At 43.1% G+C, this 14,678-nt stretch overlaps 1 protein-coding gene across 5 annotated transcripts in view; it reads right to left on the bottom strand.

Annotated features, from left to right (window-relative positions):
* Window positions 1-14,678, bottom strand: part of ADAMTSL1 (ADAMTS like 1) — a 1,467,826-nt gene that overhangs the window by 333,063 nt on the left and 1,120,085 nt on the right. The window lies entirely within an intron of this gene.

Below are 14,678 nucleotides of genomic sequence, written 5' to 3'. Positions count from 1 at the left end.
AGCAGCATATATGTGCATATATGACTGCATGCAGATTTACGATAGCATTTTATAACCCACATGTATCAGATACATGATTGAAAGTGAGTACTTTTCCTACCTATTTTTTAAATATATATGCATATATTTTGCACGTAAAACTAAAGTGAGACTTAAGTAAATTGGAATTTACACGCTTAAGTTTGTGTATTTTAAGACATATGTGTGTAATTGAAATGACCACTTTTGCCAATCCTCCACCAGTTCGCCAGTCCTTCTCCATGTCATTGATACCTTCATGGTTCTTCAGCCTGAACTCCTCACAGTTGACCAAGACCTCCCACCCAGTCAATACTACACAATAAACAAGTCTGAGATAATTTATGCAAGATAATGAGCAGGTGTATAATTTACGTGAGGAAGCTGGCAAATCTACATGCATGTCCTATAAAATAGCAATTTACGAGCATAAATGCTGGCCCCCACCCCAGAAGCCTCCAAATCACCCTGTTTTTATACACTTACACATGCCTGCAAAAACAAAAATATGTACATTTGATGTTTATAAAATAGCTTGTGTGCGATTAGATGCTTCTTACATGCATATATGCTCATTTTTCAACACAGAAGGTAATTTTAAACAAGTGTGCATGCACCGATAAATACGCGCATCAGCGTGCGAGCGAAGATATGCTGGAATTTTAAATCGTTTGCACAATTGCGAGCATATGTTTTAAAACACACCGACCGTGTGTTAAGTATGCTCCTAATTTTAAGAGGTTACTCGAGAAAAGCTAGCGTATATCTTCCAGAGGACTTTGTCGGCTTTTACACGCACTTGTAAGCCGATTTTAAAAAATGCTCATGTGAGGCACATTTCTCGTTTTCCAGATAGCCCAGCAGTTTGTCCAGTTAACATCGAGGTCTTTCAGACCCCTCTGGTTGTTCATCCTTCACACTGCCCAGTTGTCCTGGAATCTTTACCCTGTCCTATGAGCCCTAAAACTCGAGATCTACAAACGTGCTCCTCATCAGGAACATTAGTAAAGTTACATGGATATCTATTGTACGCGTGCTGAGGTTTTCAGATTTAAAATATGAATTTACATGTGTAAATGCTGGTCCTGCCCCAGAACGCCCATGCCCTGCCCCTTTTCAGCCCCACTGTGCTCCACGCGTGCAGAGGTACTTACGCATATAATTTGTGGCTTTTTAAAATCCGCATTGCTGTGCACAGTCCACATACGTGTGTATGTGGCCATTTTTGCACACACAACGCTTTAAAATCGATCTCATAATGTTTTGAACATTAAACAAATACCTCCATGCAGCTGCGTATACACATATATATTGCCACACAGAGATCTATGAGAGTATTTTATAGCCCATGTGTATCAGAAAATATGTACACGGCTACCCCCAACATATGCACGCTTATGCGCGAATACATGCAATGCATTGAGAGCAAGCATTTTAATGCATTGAACGCACATGACTACTTATATTAAAGTAGCACCTGCTCACATAAAACTGACTTTCAAGGGGAAATTAGTATATTTTACAATGTACGTGTGTAACTGAAATGACCAATTTTCCGATTCCTCTACCAGTTCAGTCAGTCATTCTCCAGGTCATCGAGTCCCTCCTGGTTCTTCAGCCTGAACTCCCCCCAGTTCACTCAGACCTCCCACCCAGCCAATAGTAGACCATAAACAAGTTTGATATCAATTATGCAAGATAATCAGGTGTAAAATTACACATGTATATTGCTAAATGTACACAAATAAGGGTCTTGTAAAATAGCAACTAATGCACGTAACTGTTGGCCTCGCCCTGGAACACCCCTAGACTGCCCCTTTTTTTCTCCTATGTATGAGCAAAACTTAAAATTATGCATGTACTTTCAATATTTATAAAATACAGGTTATGTGAGTACAGGATACTTACGTGTGTATATGCTAATTTTTACATGTGTAACTCTTAAAAGTCACCCCTTAATTTGCATACATACTTTTTGATAAGAGATTATTTCTAAAGTTACACAGAAATATAGAAATAATTGGCCCTTTGATATTACGGTATAAGGTACATTTTCAAAGACATACACGTGGAATAAAGGCCATATGCATATGTATGGTGCACAATTGCACACGCACCTTTTCAAAAGGGGCCACATACACATATATATGTGCCTTCAGGTGCAGAAGTACACAAGTTAAAAAGCCTGCTGCTTTTTAAAGCAGGCCATCGCTGGTGTCTTTTACTACGTGGGAAAGCAAGGATGTGGATTCCTTACTCAGCGCTCTAATAATTTATTTGAAAACATTTTACAATCCAAGGATTGGCTGAAATTCAAATATGCTTCGTTTCTCAACAGCCAGTGGGTTATCTTTCATTCCCCTGAAGAAGTCCTTCTTAATGGAGAAACGAAGATCTTCAGTTGGGCTGATTTTAAACATTCAGGTATGCTGCTGAACATCCCTGTAGAAATCGCTGCTTAGCCAGATAACTCATATCCGGCTAAGTTTAGACCTACTATTGGGCAGGTCTAACTTATCTGTCTACCGTAAGTGGATAAGTCCACATATCAGCGCTTATCTGCCTATGATAGATGGAAAAGCAACTCAGTCCCAAGCCACCCATTACTCGTCCATTAGATATCTGGCTCTCTGTTTAACTGGATAAGTACTTAAGTGCTAACTGATGACCACTGAACATAGCCAGAAATTCAGATATCTGGCTAAGTAGCTATGAATATCAGCCTCTATGTGTGCTGTGTCTTACACTATATCAGGCCAATAGTTTATAATGTGTCTCTGTAGCGTCTTCTATCCTATCAATCCTTTATCCTGTGAAACAGCCAATTAAATTAACAGATCTGAACCAGCTTCAGGTGGTAGACAATCTCTGATAACTGGCTGGAATATGTCTGGTATGAGGGTGCTTAAGGATTACTGGTGGTGGAGGTGGGTGAGTGGGCAAAGTCAGAGAAAACTTGCTGTTGATTAGACCGGTGATTCTCAACCAGTGTGTCACGACACACCCCTGTGTCACAAAGCACAAACTGGTGTCTCGCCACTTCCACGGCCAGAATACAATGCTCTGTGGTCTCCTGCTGATTCGGCTAATCTTCCCTCCCCCTCTTCTGCTCCGGTAGAATGCAGGAATCTCCTCCTCCGCCCGGGCTGTCAGCATTTTCAAGCCCGGGTGGCATGCTAGCAGCAGAGCCAACTGCAGCAGTAAGCGGCCATCTGAAAAGAACATGTAAGGGTGGGGGGGGGGCCCATGGGGGCGGTATGGCCTCTTTCTCAGCACGGCCAGAAGAGGAAGTGAGGTGGTCCTGTGTAGGAACAATAGAAGGAGCAGTGCGAGCCAAATTTGAAGAGGCACCTCATCAGCCCCCGCGGCCCCAAGAAAGAGAATGAGTCCCATCAGCCACAGGGGCTGGAGGAGGACAGGCAGAAGCTGCTTCTGGGAGGAGAGAGACAGCATGTGTGTGTAGCTGCTAATATGATTTCCATTCTGGTATGCGCTGATGTTTTCTACTGATGTCTGGAGTGAATAGCATGAGATTCTGCACTCCCTTAATGCACCTAGAAGTGGTGTGCTGCAACCAGACCCAAAAGTACCCCAGCAGACAGACACTCCATGATCTGCCATGGTACTGCTTTTCATGAGGGAGCAAGCTGGGCAGTCCAGCCAGTGGGATTATCCCTTTTTTGTAATTGCTAATTCAAAAGGGATAACTCTAGTACAACAGAGAACACACAGCTTTGGGGAGTAACAGGAACCGTATGACAAGACCAAATCTCTCCCTTCTGAAAGGAGGACACTGATTTACTCTGCTATCGGGGCCACCATTAAATCTATTACTTGTCCTAGAGGAAGCTCAAGTTCATATTTGTATCTTAACTATTTTTGTGACTAATTGTTTAAGTCATCCCTTCTTATCCTTGCCTACAATTTCACTCTTGCATTAATTTACATTGGCAACACATATACATTCATCATGCTATTAATGGAATGTACACCTGTTACTCTATCCATACATACCTATTGACGCTCATCCTATCTGAAGGCTACATTGGGTTCTCCATGCACACCCTAAGCATCCCCACCCCCATACCTCTAGAGCCCCACTAGTGACCCCGCACACATACCATAACCAGCACCGACCCCACTGCCATATTCTTAGAGCCCTCCAGTGACATTCCACGCACACCCTAACTATCCACCACCCGCATTCCCACATCCCTAGAGCCCCTGCTAGTCACCCCCGGACTCACCCTTCCCAGCCACAATCTACTTACCCCACATGGGTATGTTCCAATGATAAACTGTTTCTTCAGACCTTTCCAGGCCTGTTTATTCTCCCTCATGTTCCTCCTCACTCCCTGGATGGGGTACAGCATCTTTCATACTTCACCACCAGGGATGCCAGCTGGGCAACATCCCTGCTGGTAAAATTTGGCTGCCGTGCTGGTGATGGCATCACAAAATGGACCCACTGTAAGGATTATGGACCCTTGGTGCTATGGGGAGGTTGACTCAATCTATAGGGAAGGCCCTGAAGGTCCTCCCTGACAGCTGGAAGGTCTGGGCTGGTGTGAGACTGGTCTAAGGCTTCACCTTTACCAGCCCCTTTCCTTTTAGGTTGAGCCCTCGGGTTCTGGGTGCCAGCAGGACTTAGGAGATAGTCTCATGAAAAGTAGTACAGTGAGAAGTCTCGATAGTTCCGAGGGTCAAGGGCAGATGGCAGGCGAGAATAGTCAAATTCCAGGCTGCAGTCAATTTGAGAGTCTGTCTGAAGAGAAGCTGGGCTAGGAGGGATGAGGTAGGCAGGCAGAGACGAGGCTGGCAGGCAAGGCAGGCAGGCAGGCTGGAGAGATGAGGTAGGCAGGCAGGAACTAGAATGCTGGATCAGTTGTGCAGGAATGCATGATGCAGCTACTCACCACTCCTTAGGATGCAGACGACCCATTGCTGAGGCAGTGAGTGAGTGTCTGAAGAGGCCCTTTATAAGTCCAGGCGGGTGATGTCATCCAGGGGCACTGCGGGCATTTTCCCGCCTTGGGCCCTTTAAATCTGGTCGGGTTCGGCGTATGTGCGCTTAAAGGTACATCAGGAGGCAGAAGGAGCGGTGGCATCCTGCTACAAGTTAGAAGAGTGGCAGTGTCCTGCCACATGGCCGACCCGGGAGCCTGGGTGAGTGCACCAGCTCACAGGGGCAACCTGTGAGCCGGAAAATGTAACACCCGCCCTGGAAGAACCAGAAATCGCTTTTCATGGAAGTGTATACTTGTATGATACATGTGAAAATATGCACGTGAGTGAAAGATCACGGACAAATGTATGCATAACATCTATGTACAACGTGCTTGCAAAAGTTATGCATATTTTATATCATGCTTGCTATTGCACGTGCACGATATAAAATTCACGTTCATGTGCATGCGAACCCATATTACATGCAATTCTTTTACAATTATCCTCCCTATTATTCACCACTGAAATTCCCAAACATTTTTTTAAAGAGTGCTCATATCAAACAAGTGGCTAATGTAATTTTTTACAGCAGGCTCATTTACCTGAAAGTACTCCAATTCTGTGCAAATTCATTTTGTACAAAAACGCTTTACAATATCTCAGAATGAATCCTCTTCTATGTGTAAGCAAGTTATAGTTCATATATCTCTCACATTACGTTTTTATACTTAGTTTTCAACTGTATGTGTTTAGATTTAATTACTTGCCATTTCCAAATCCAAACTCAAGGTAAATTATAATTCAGGAACTATTGATATTTCCCTGCCTAAGAGGACTTAAAATCTAAGTTGTACCTGAGGCAATGGGAGGTGAAGTAACTTGTCCAAGGTCACAACTAGTGTCAGTGAGATTTGAACCCTGGCTTAAATGGTTCTCAGTCTACCTTTCCACTCCGGGTCTCATTATGTATGCATAATGCATCTCATGAGAATTCTTATCATCATTTAATCATCTTACTCCCTTTTGCTACTTTAACTCAAACCAATGTACTGGAAAAAAAAAACCCCATCCCTGTTTCTTCTGTTCTATAAAAATTCAATTTGTAGAGAAAAGGGAAAAAAATATTTTGAGAAAAACTCAATTTATTCTGATAAAAATCTCTTAGCAACAAGATCTATATATTACATATCTGTCTGCATAGTTTTAAACAACAAAAATCAACAAAGTGAAAGAAAAATACTTCCATTCATATGTTTGTTCTTCTGCAGGAATTCCACCATTTAGATGATAACTGTGATGACAACCTCTACAATTCAGGCAATTTACTCTCACATGGGCCATCTTTCACCACAATCTCTGCCTCTTCCTCACTGCATCAACTCAGCAGAGACAAAAAATGTAAATTGTCTGTATGTCTTCCACAGTTTGTGACAACTGAAAAAATAATAAAATGTTGGATTTTAAGTCTACCACTGAGTGCATTATTTAAAAAAAAAAAAAAAAAAAAAAAAAAAGAGCTTACCACAAAAACAACCACACAACATTACAAAACAGGAGTAGACTACTAGAGGGCAGAGCAGTGGGGGTGAGAAGCAGGTTTCAAATCCTCATGACACTCCTTGTGATCTTTGCCAAGTCACTTTACCCTCAATTGCCTCAGGTTCAAACTGATTAATATATTAACAATCTAATTTGCATACAACTCTGCTCTTTTAAATCCCCAAATTGGGCCAGATTTTTTCCCTTGCAGATAATGCATTTACCGCATGAGGCAGCGCTATCACAGCTTAGTAAATGAGCCCCTTATACTGAAAGCCCTCAGGGGATGGGACATACCTACTGTACCTGAATGTACGCTGTCCTGTGCTACCAAAGAAAAGGCGTGATCTAACTCTAAATAACAAAACACAAGCAAACTATAATAACCTTCAAAACACTGATATAATATAATAACCTAATACACAGAGGAGTTTCTTGATATCGAACAAACAATTGATCAGCCAATAAACATCTGGACCAGTGCAAGAGCCTTTGGTGCCCTAGGAGAAGCTTTGGGAAGACCTCCCCCACTCTCCCCCAATGTGCCTCTAACACAGCGCTGTCTCCTACCAGTGGCAGTGGCTCCAGCACATCTGTCCCTTCTTTGGAGGTTTTGGCTCTGGTACAGCACCCCTCTTGGCCTCATGCTGGTGGGATTTTGCCACTCCCAAAAGTTTGGTACTCTAGGCAACCACCTAGTTTGCCTAATGGAAGCCCTGGCCCTGTATATAATGGCATATATATATAGGCTGCAGTCACGTAGACTCTTTGGCCGACCAATTATTTGAAAAAGTAAGTACATAGTTTATGTAAGCAAAAATTCCTCTTCTGTACAAGGTTATTATATTCTGTTTTGTAACACTGTCTGGTCATTATTGTTGAAAGGTTTTTCGGTTTGACAAAATTCAACATTTTGGGGTTTTTTTTCCCATTGTCACACACAGTGGAAGACAAAAAGACAATTTAAATGTTTATCTCTGCTGAATTGATTTTCAATTCCTCCCTGAGACAGCGATTGTGGTGAAACACAGCTCCAGAGCCAAGTGGCATGTTTAAAATTAAGTTGGATGAGCTGCTGCAGGTATTTACCAGTATTCTGATTTACTGACTGATAGGGGGTGATCAAGGCACCTTCTCTAATAACATTTTTGGAGTCAGAAAGGATTTTTTTTCCAGTCAGGATAGTAATTGATTGAAAATCTACAAGCAATTTTATCTGATTTTTTCTTTCTTCTAAATCACCAAGAGTAAATATTTGCTTAGTTATAGAAAAATTATAAGAACATAAGAAATTGCCATACTGATTCACACCAAGGGTCCATCAAGACCAGCATTCTGTTCCAACAGTGGCCAATCCAGGCCATAAGAACCTGGCAAGTACCCAAACACCAAGAAGATCCCATGCTACTGATGCTAGTAATAGCAGTGGCTATTCTCTAAGTCAACTTGATTAATAGCAGGTAATGGACTTCTCCTCCAAGATCTTATCCAAACCTTTTTTAAACCGAGCTACACTAACTGAACTAACCACATCCTCTGGCAGCAAATTCCAGAGCTTAATTGTATGTTGAGTGAAAAAGAATTTTCTCCGATTAGTTTTAAATGTGCTACTTGCTAACTTCATGGAGTGCCCTGGAGTCCTTCTATTATCCGAAAGAGTAAAACAGATTCATATTTACCCATTCTAGACCTCTCATGATTTTAAAGACCTCCTTCATATCCCCCCTCAACCATCTCTTCTCCAAGTTGAACAGACCTAACCTCTTTAGCCTTTCCTCATAGGGGAGCTGTTCCATCCCCTTCATCATTGTCTCATCCACGCATTGAGACTCCAGAGCTCTGTCTGCCTCTGGGAACCTACACTTGGAACAGGGAGCATTTCAGAGAATGCCACCCTGGAGGTTCTGAATTTAAGCTTTCTACCTAAAATCCTAAATTTGGCGTCCAGAACCTCCTTCCCACATTTTCCTATGTTGTTGGTGCACACATGTACGACAGCCAGCTCCTCCCCAGCACTGTCTATAATCCTATCTAGGTGATGCGTGAGATCTGCCAACTTTGCACCAGGCAGGCAAGTTACCAGGCGGTCCTCACGACCACCAGTCACCCAGCTATCTACATTTCTAATAATTGAATCACCAATTATGATGGCCGGCCTAACCCTTCCCTCCTGGGCAGTAGCCCTGGGAGACTTGTCCTCAGTGTGAGAGGACAATGCATTACATGAAGAGCAATGGGTTAGTTTCAGTGTTTTTAGCAGTCAAATGTTCCTATGTGTATCACAACTCTACAAGGAATACATGCTTAGGGCCTATACAATAAAACTCACTGCAAAAAAATAATGTGCAAGTCGGTCCTAATTTTAACTTGTATAGTAAAACACCATTTATATGCAATACATTTTTGTCACACTAGCATGGCTACAATAATTCCATGCATGGAAACTAAAGCTACGTCACGCATGCTAGCTCCATGTAGAAAGACCTTGTTCTAACTGGCCAAAAGTGAAAGGGACAATAAGCATGGGGGATTTTCTCTATCCACCCCAAATGTTCTATTACGAGAAGCAAGGCCATTTTCCATCCCAGTGCAGATCCCAATCCCCCAGTTAAAATCCCAAACCCTCGATGTGAAAAGGAGGAGTCCCCTCCAGGGCAACCCCCTATTCGATCCTATGATCCCCTGATGCCAAATGAAACAGCCCTCTCTGGGGCAACTCTCTCCTTCCCACTAGTAATAGCAGCAGACAAAAAAACATATAAGGAGTAATTTGTAACATCATAAGAACATAAGAAATTGCCATGCTGGCTCAGACCAAGGGTCCATCAAGCCCAGCATCCTGTTTCCAACAGTGGCCAATCCAGGGCACAAGAACCTGGCAAGTACCCGAACACCAAGAGGATCCCATGCTACTGATGATAGTAATAGCAGTGTCTATTCCCTAAGTCAACTTAATTACTAGCAGGTAATGGACTTCTCCTCCAAGAACTTATCCAAACCTTTTTTGAACCCAGTCACACTAACTGCACTAACCACTAACCACCTCACATGTATGTTAGCTGGAAAATGTATGTGCATAAGTTACACCAATTTTCAGAATGCGCTTACGTACATAAGTCTGCTTTGAAAATTATCCTAGCTAAACTACGCACACACAATTACACCCAGTATTTGGTGAGCATACTTTTGCCAAAAAATCTTAGACACACAGTTAATAAAAAGTATGTGCATAAGCCCTAACCCCACCCAGACTCTATCTTCTGGAATGCCTCTTAGCTATACACATAAAAAATATGCATATACAATGCGTATACGTGTAATTTTCTAAAGAGCCCATTCTGGGGGTATAGTACTACTTTACCTGTTGAAATCCCTTTGGAAATTACCCTCATAATTATTTCACTATCATACAAGCAAATGTTCACATTCATGTAACTCATTCACACCACACACACACACACACATACACACAAACTCCTCTATTGAATGTTCACTACTTGCATCATTTCTGCATAGGCACAGCTTTACACGGAATAGTCCTATAAGAATTAACAGCACACAATAGATTATACAAGCAATGCAAAATGTTTATTACAGAATAGAAAAATAAAAGAAAATAATATGCCTGCTATCACATTAACAGCAACAAATAAACCTAGGCCCTCAGTTGCTCCCTGTTTGGCAGAGGGAATGAAGATGGGGATTGGATAAGACTGGGTTTCTCTCCTCCCCTATCAAACTTCTGGAATAGGGGGGAGCAGGGGAACGATGGGTCCTCCTCTCCCTTCTGCTGCGGTGTGTGGCTGCAAAACAAGAGAAATAACATGAGAAAAAAAAAAGCATTTAAACCCTGCCTATATGTGCCCATATTTAATACCCTATGTACAGAAAGAGGGAGAAAGCAGGTAGACAAGGGGAGGTGACCCAAACAGGAAACATTAACAAGGAGGGAAATCAAAAGCAAATCTGTGATAGGCTTCATATCGTGCACAGCAAAGAGAGGGGATGAAACCAAATCTCTAGACTGGTACTATAGAAGCCTCAAGGAAAAGCAGAAAGATGTGCTTGATAGCGTGATCATTTATGTGTATAACCCCCACATTATGTGCATGCTTTGCCACTGTAAGAATGGAAAAAGGTCTCGTATTCAGGTGATTTATTCAAAACATGTTTTTTTCAGTTAACTTTTGCTAATTAACATTTTGGGTTACATATTTATATTTAGAAATACTGTTTTATGCTGTTTAGCTACTGATTTGATATTGTTAATGTAATATTTATATATCTACTAGTAGATTCATCTTTTAATTTTGGCTATTGGTATTGAACTATTAATCTGATGTGTATATTTGCCTGTATGAATTTGTTGATAATGATGTTTATGTTTAAATTGCATTCCAGTTTGAACATTGTAATTTGGATATAGCAGACTAGAAAAAGTTATAAATAAAGTTGCATGGAAAGATAAACTGGTCCCTAGGATAGAGTTCCAGGAAGTGAAAGGGTCAGAGCTCCATCCAGACCAGACATGACTATATATGAGGGAGAAACAATTATTAAGAGGTTGCAGAAGTGTAAAATTGGGAGATGGAAACTCCCAGTTAAAACAACTACCATGAAGGACCTCAGAGTACAAATTCACACATAGCATCCCAAGCCAGAGATGCTACACAGAGAATACAGGTCAATCTGATTTGGAAGAAAGGTTAGGCTGTCTAATCTAGGTATACATTAAGCAAGATTGAAAAGCCTGGGCATTCCCAGATCTGTCTAAGCCAAATGCCTCTTGGCCTTCAGGGCTCAGCCCCCCTCTCCTGCAATCACGGTGCCAGAAGTGCCTTCCTGCCTGCAGTCAGCCTCTCGCTCCATCAACCTCCCTGAGAATTTTCCCAAAGCCCTCATGCTGAGCCAGCAGCAAGATTGGCTCTTACTAGCTTTAGGCTTGGCATCCAGCACTGCTCTCCGAATGTAATGCTAACTAGACCGGCTAAAGTAAAGCCAAGCAGCATAGCTAGCATACCATACTTCAGAACATACTGCTGTGGTCATAGGAGAATAGCAGAGAAAGCCAGTGCAGCTAGTGCAGCTGTGTTGCGCTTCGCTTTGCTACCTTCACTACAGAGACAGTAGACATAACAAGCACAGGCAGCATCCCACCTGCTCAGGATTGGCCCACGAAAACGGCTACCTTTTGGATAGACATTTCCAAAGCCTTATTTTTGTCTCATCCTTATGTGTACCTATGACCCACCAAATTGGAGTAAAATCCGTCTGTGGTTTGTGCACTGAAGGACAGTCACAGACAGACAAACTTGCGAATATGACCTGCACATGAGGAGTTCTTTTATTTTTCAATTTGAAAAAAAAACACCTAAAAATTATTTGATTTGAAATTACAAGGAGAAAGTGAATAAGCTCGTGGAGGGAAGGCTCTTATCTCTATTCAACAGGTCAGATATGCAAACAATCAACCACAAAGGGGAAGGTAGGGAACTGGGAAGGTATCCACCCCAGTCTGAGGTAAAAGGATTGTTCTTTATGAGTTTTCTTTGTGGTTACTCTGGCCTCTCCAAAGCTGGTAAGAGGAAAGCACTGGCTGAAAGGGTCCTGGACTGAGCCCTTCAGGCCAGTAGTTCTTTGTTTCACTGGATAACAAGGGCCTTGAAGTACCCTTTTTATTCAAACTATTAGGCACCAGTAGGGGCCAAAAAGTCTTGAACTTGTAACACTAGAAGGCAGAGGCCAGGAAGCTGCAGATGGAGCCCCTGGGCATACAGAGCAAGGAAAGACCAGGGAATATTTACCCTATGGGTTTCCAGGAAGTTATTCATGCTCTCAGTAGGCCAGCACAGAGTGTGTCCTGAGTGGTGATACAGTATAAGGACAGCAATAAAGACACCTCTTTGCTGGTACAACAGTCTTCTGACAAGGTCCTCCAGAATCTCTTTTCTTTTGGCCTTACTCCTTGCTCCAGTGTTCCTGCTCTGCAGTCCTTTCTCTAGCATTTCTGCTCTACATCTAGTTCAGCCATCCTGTTCCAGTGTTCCTGCTCTGCAGTCCTGCCCCAGTGCTCTTGCCCTGCTTCCAGCTCCACGATCCTGCTCCATGTCTGTCTCCTGGCTTCCTGATCCTAGGCCTGCTCCACTGCTACAGCTGCATGTCAAGATGCCTCCCAACCTACTGCTAGTTTAACCAGCCTTGACTCAACATTCATTCAGCCATCCAGCCTCTTCAGGTACACTTCTTACTAAATGTACCGCTAGCAACTAGATGGATCCTGAAAGCTTGTACCATCCGAGGGAAAAATGTGGGCTGATTTTCAACTACATTTCCTGATCCAGACTCCAAGCCATGCAATATCCCATCTCTAGGCCCAGACTCCAGGTCAGAACCTATCCAGTTTCAAATCTGGACACCAGGCCAGACCCTGTTCCTAATTCCTGGCTGGCGAAGTCTGACCACCATGCCTATTCTGAACTCTGTCTCCCCAGTTGTGTCTGCGATCCTGGGTGGCCTTTGATGGTGTCCAGAGTCCACCCATAGGAGGGGGTGTTGTTTTAGGCACCAATGGATACCACATAGCCTTAAACTGGCAGCCCTAGAAAGCAGAGGCCTGGAAGCTGAAGAAAAACCACAGAAGATGCAGAGTCAGGGAAAGGTCAGGGAATATTTATCCTCTGGTTGGCAGATAGTTAGGCATGCCCTCAGAATGTCCAAATGGTTCAGCACAGGTACGCTGATCAGTGATAGTATATGAGGAATGTGACAGACACACACCTTTGCTGGCAGAACAGTCTCCGGGATGCATCCTCCAGAGCCTCTGCTTGTCTGGCCTTTTTCTTATCTCCAATGTTCCAGCCCTACATCCAGCTCTGCAGTCCTTGCTCCACTGTTTCTAATGTTATTGCCATAACTGGGAACTCTCTGGATTTTCCCCGGAGACTCAGAAACTTTGCATCAATTGCTGGGTCTCAGGGGAAATACTAAAATCTCCAGGCCATTTTGTTTACTGCTTCAGTCACTCTCTTTCAGTAGGTCTGCAGGGAGGAGTGGGAAAGCCTGGAACACACACACTGCAGGCAACGTATGGGGAGAAACTGCAGTTGTAATTCCAGGATTTGGGACTCACCTGAGGATAGATTACGGGTGCATACGTTTATTAGCTGTGACTTCATAAAGGGATGGGAGCAAGGAGAGTGTTGGGGGTCAGGGAGGAAGGGAGGGAAAGAATGCTGGGGTCATCTCTGGAAGGGGAAAATGTGGTGAGGTTGGCTGAGAGATATAGTGTGGCTTAGTAGGGAGAGGATGGAACAGAGACGGTAAGGGTGAAAGGGGGCAGACTGAGGAATAATAAAAAGAAATACTGTATTTCTTTACAGAAAGTAAGGTGGATGCATGAAACAGCCTCCAGAGACAAGGGCAGTATCTGAATTCAAGAAAGCATTGGGGATCACTGAGTGGTAGGGATTTTAAGATGAGCAGTTGGTATGGGTGGGAAGTTGGTGTGGGTGGGCAGACTAGACAGGCCCTCACATTTCTATGATACACATTATTCCAGGAGACCAGGGTTTGAGTCCCGCTGTCACTCCTTGTGACCTTGGGCAAGTCCCTTTACCCTCCATTGCCTCAGGTACAAAACTTAGATTGTAAGCCCTCTGGGGATAGAGCAATACCTACAGTACCTGAATGTAAGCCGATGTGATATCTCAGATCAAATGTCGATATATATAAAAATAATAAATAAAATAAATAAAAATTCCTTCCTCTTAGCTTTCTCCTTTCTGCCCTTTCCACTAATCAACAGAAATCTCAGGGTAACCCCAACTCATAAGTTCCCAGATCTGGTTCTTGCCCCACCATCCAGCTCTGCAGTCCTTGTTCCAGTATTCCTCCTCTTCGTCAAGCTCAGTGGTCCTGCTCGATGCTTCTCTCCTGGGTTCCTGACCCTGCTCCATTGCCATATGCAAAGACGCCTCCTAATCTAGGCCTTATTTTACTGGCCTTGGCTCACCCTTCATCTGGCCATCCACCCTCTTCAGGTATCTGTCTTTCTGACCATACTGATAGCGACTGGATGTACCCTGACAGCTTGTCCCAGCCAAGAAGCAGATGCGGTCTGAAGAGAGTCTTTCAGTCTACTGATATGGATGCCCTCACCCTGGCCCAATTAAGTG

The sequence above is a fragment of the Rhinatrema bivittatum genome, chromosome 1, assembly GCF_901001135.1.
Source record: "Rhinatrema bivittatum chromosome 1, aRhiBiv1.1, whole genome shotgun sequence".
Lineage (NCBI taxonomy): Eukaryota > Metazoa > Chordata > Amphibia > Gymnophiona > Rhinatrematidae > Rhinatrema > Rhinatrema bivittatum.
This window is presented reverse-complemented; position numbering and strand designations above follow the sequence as displayed.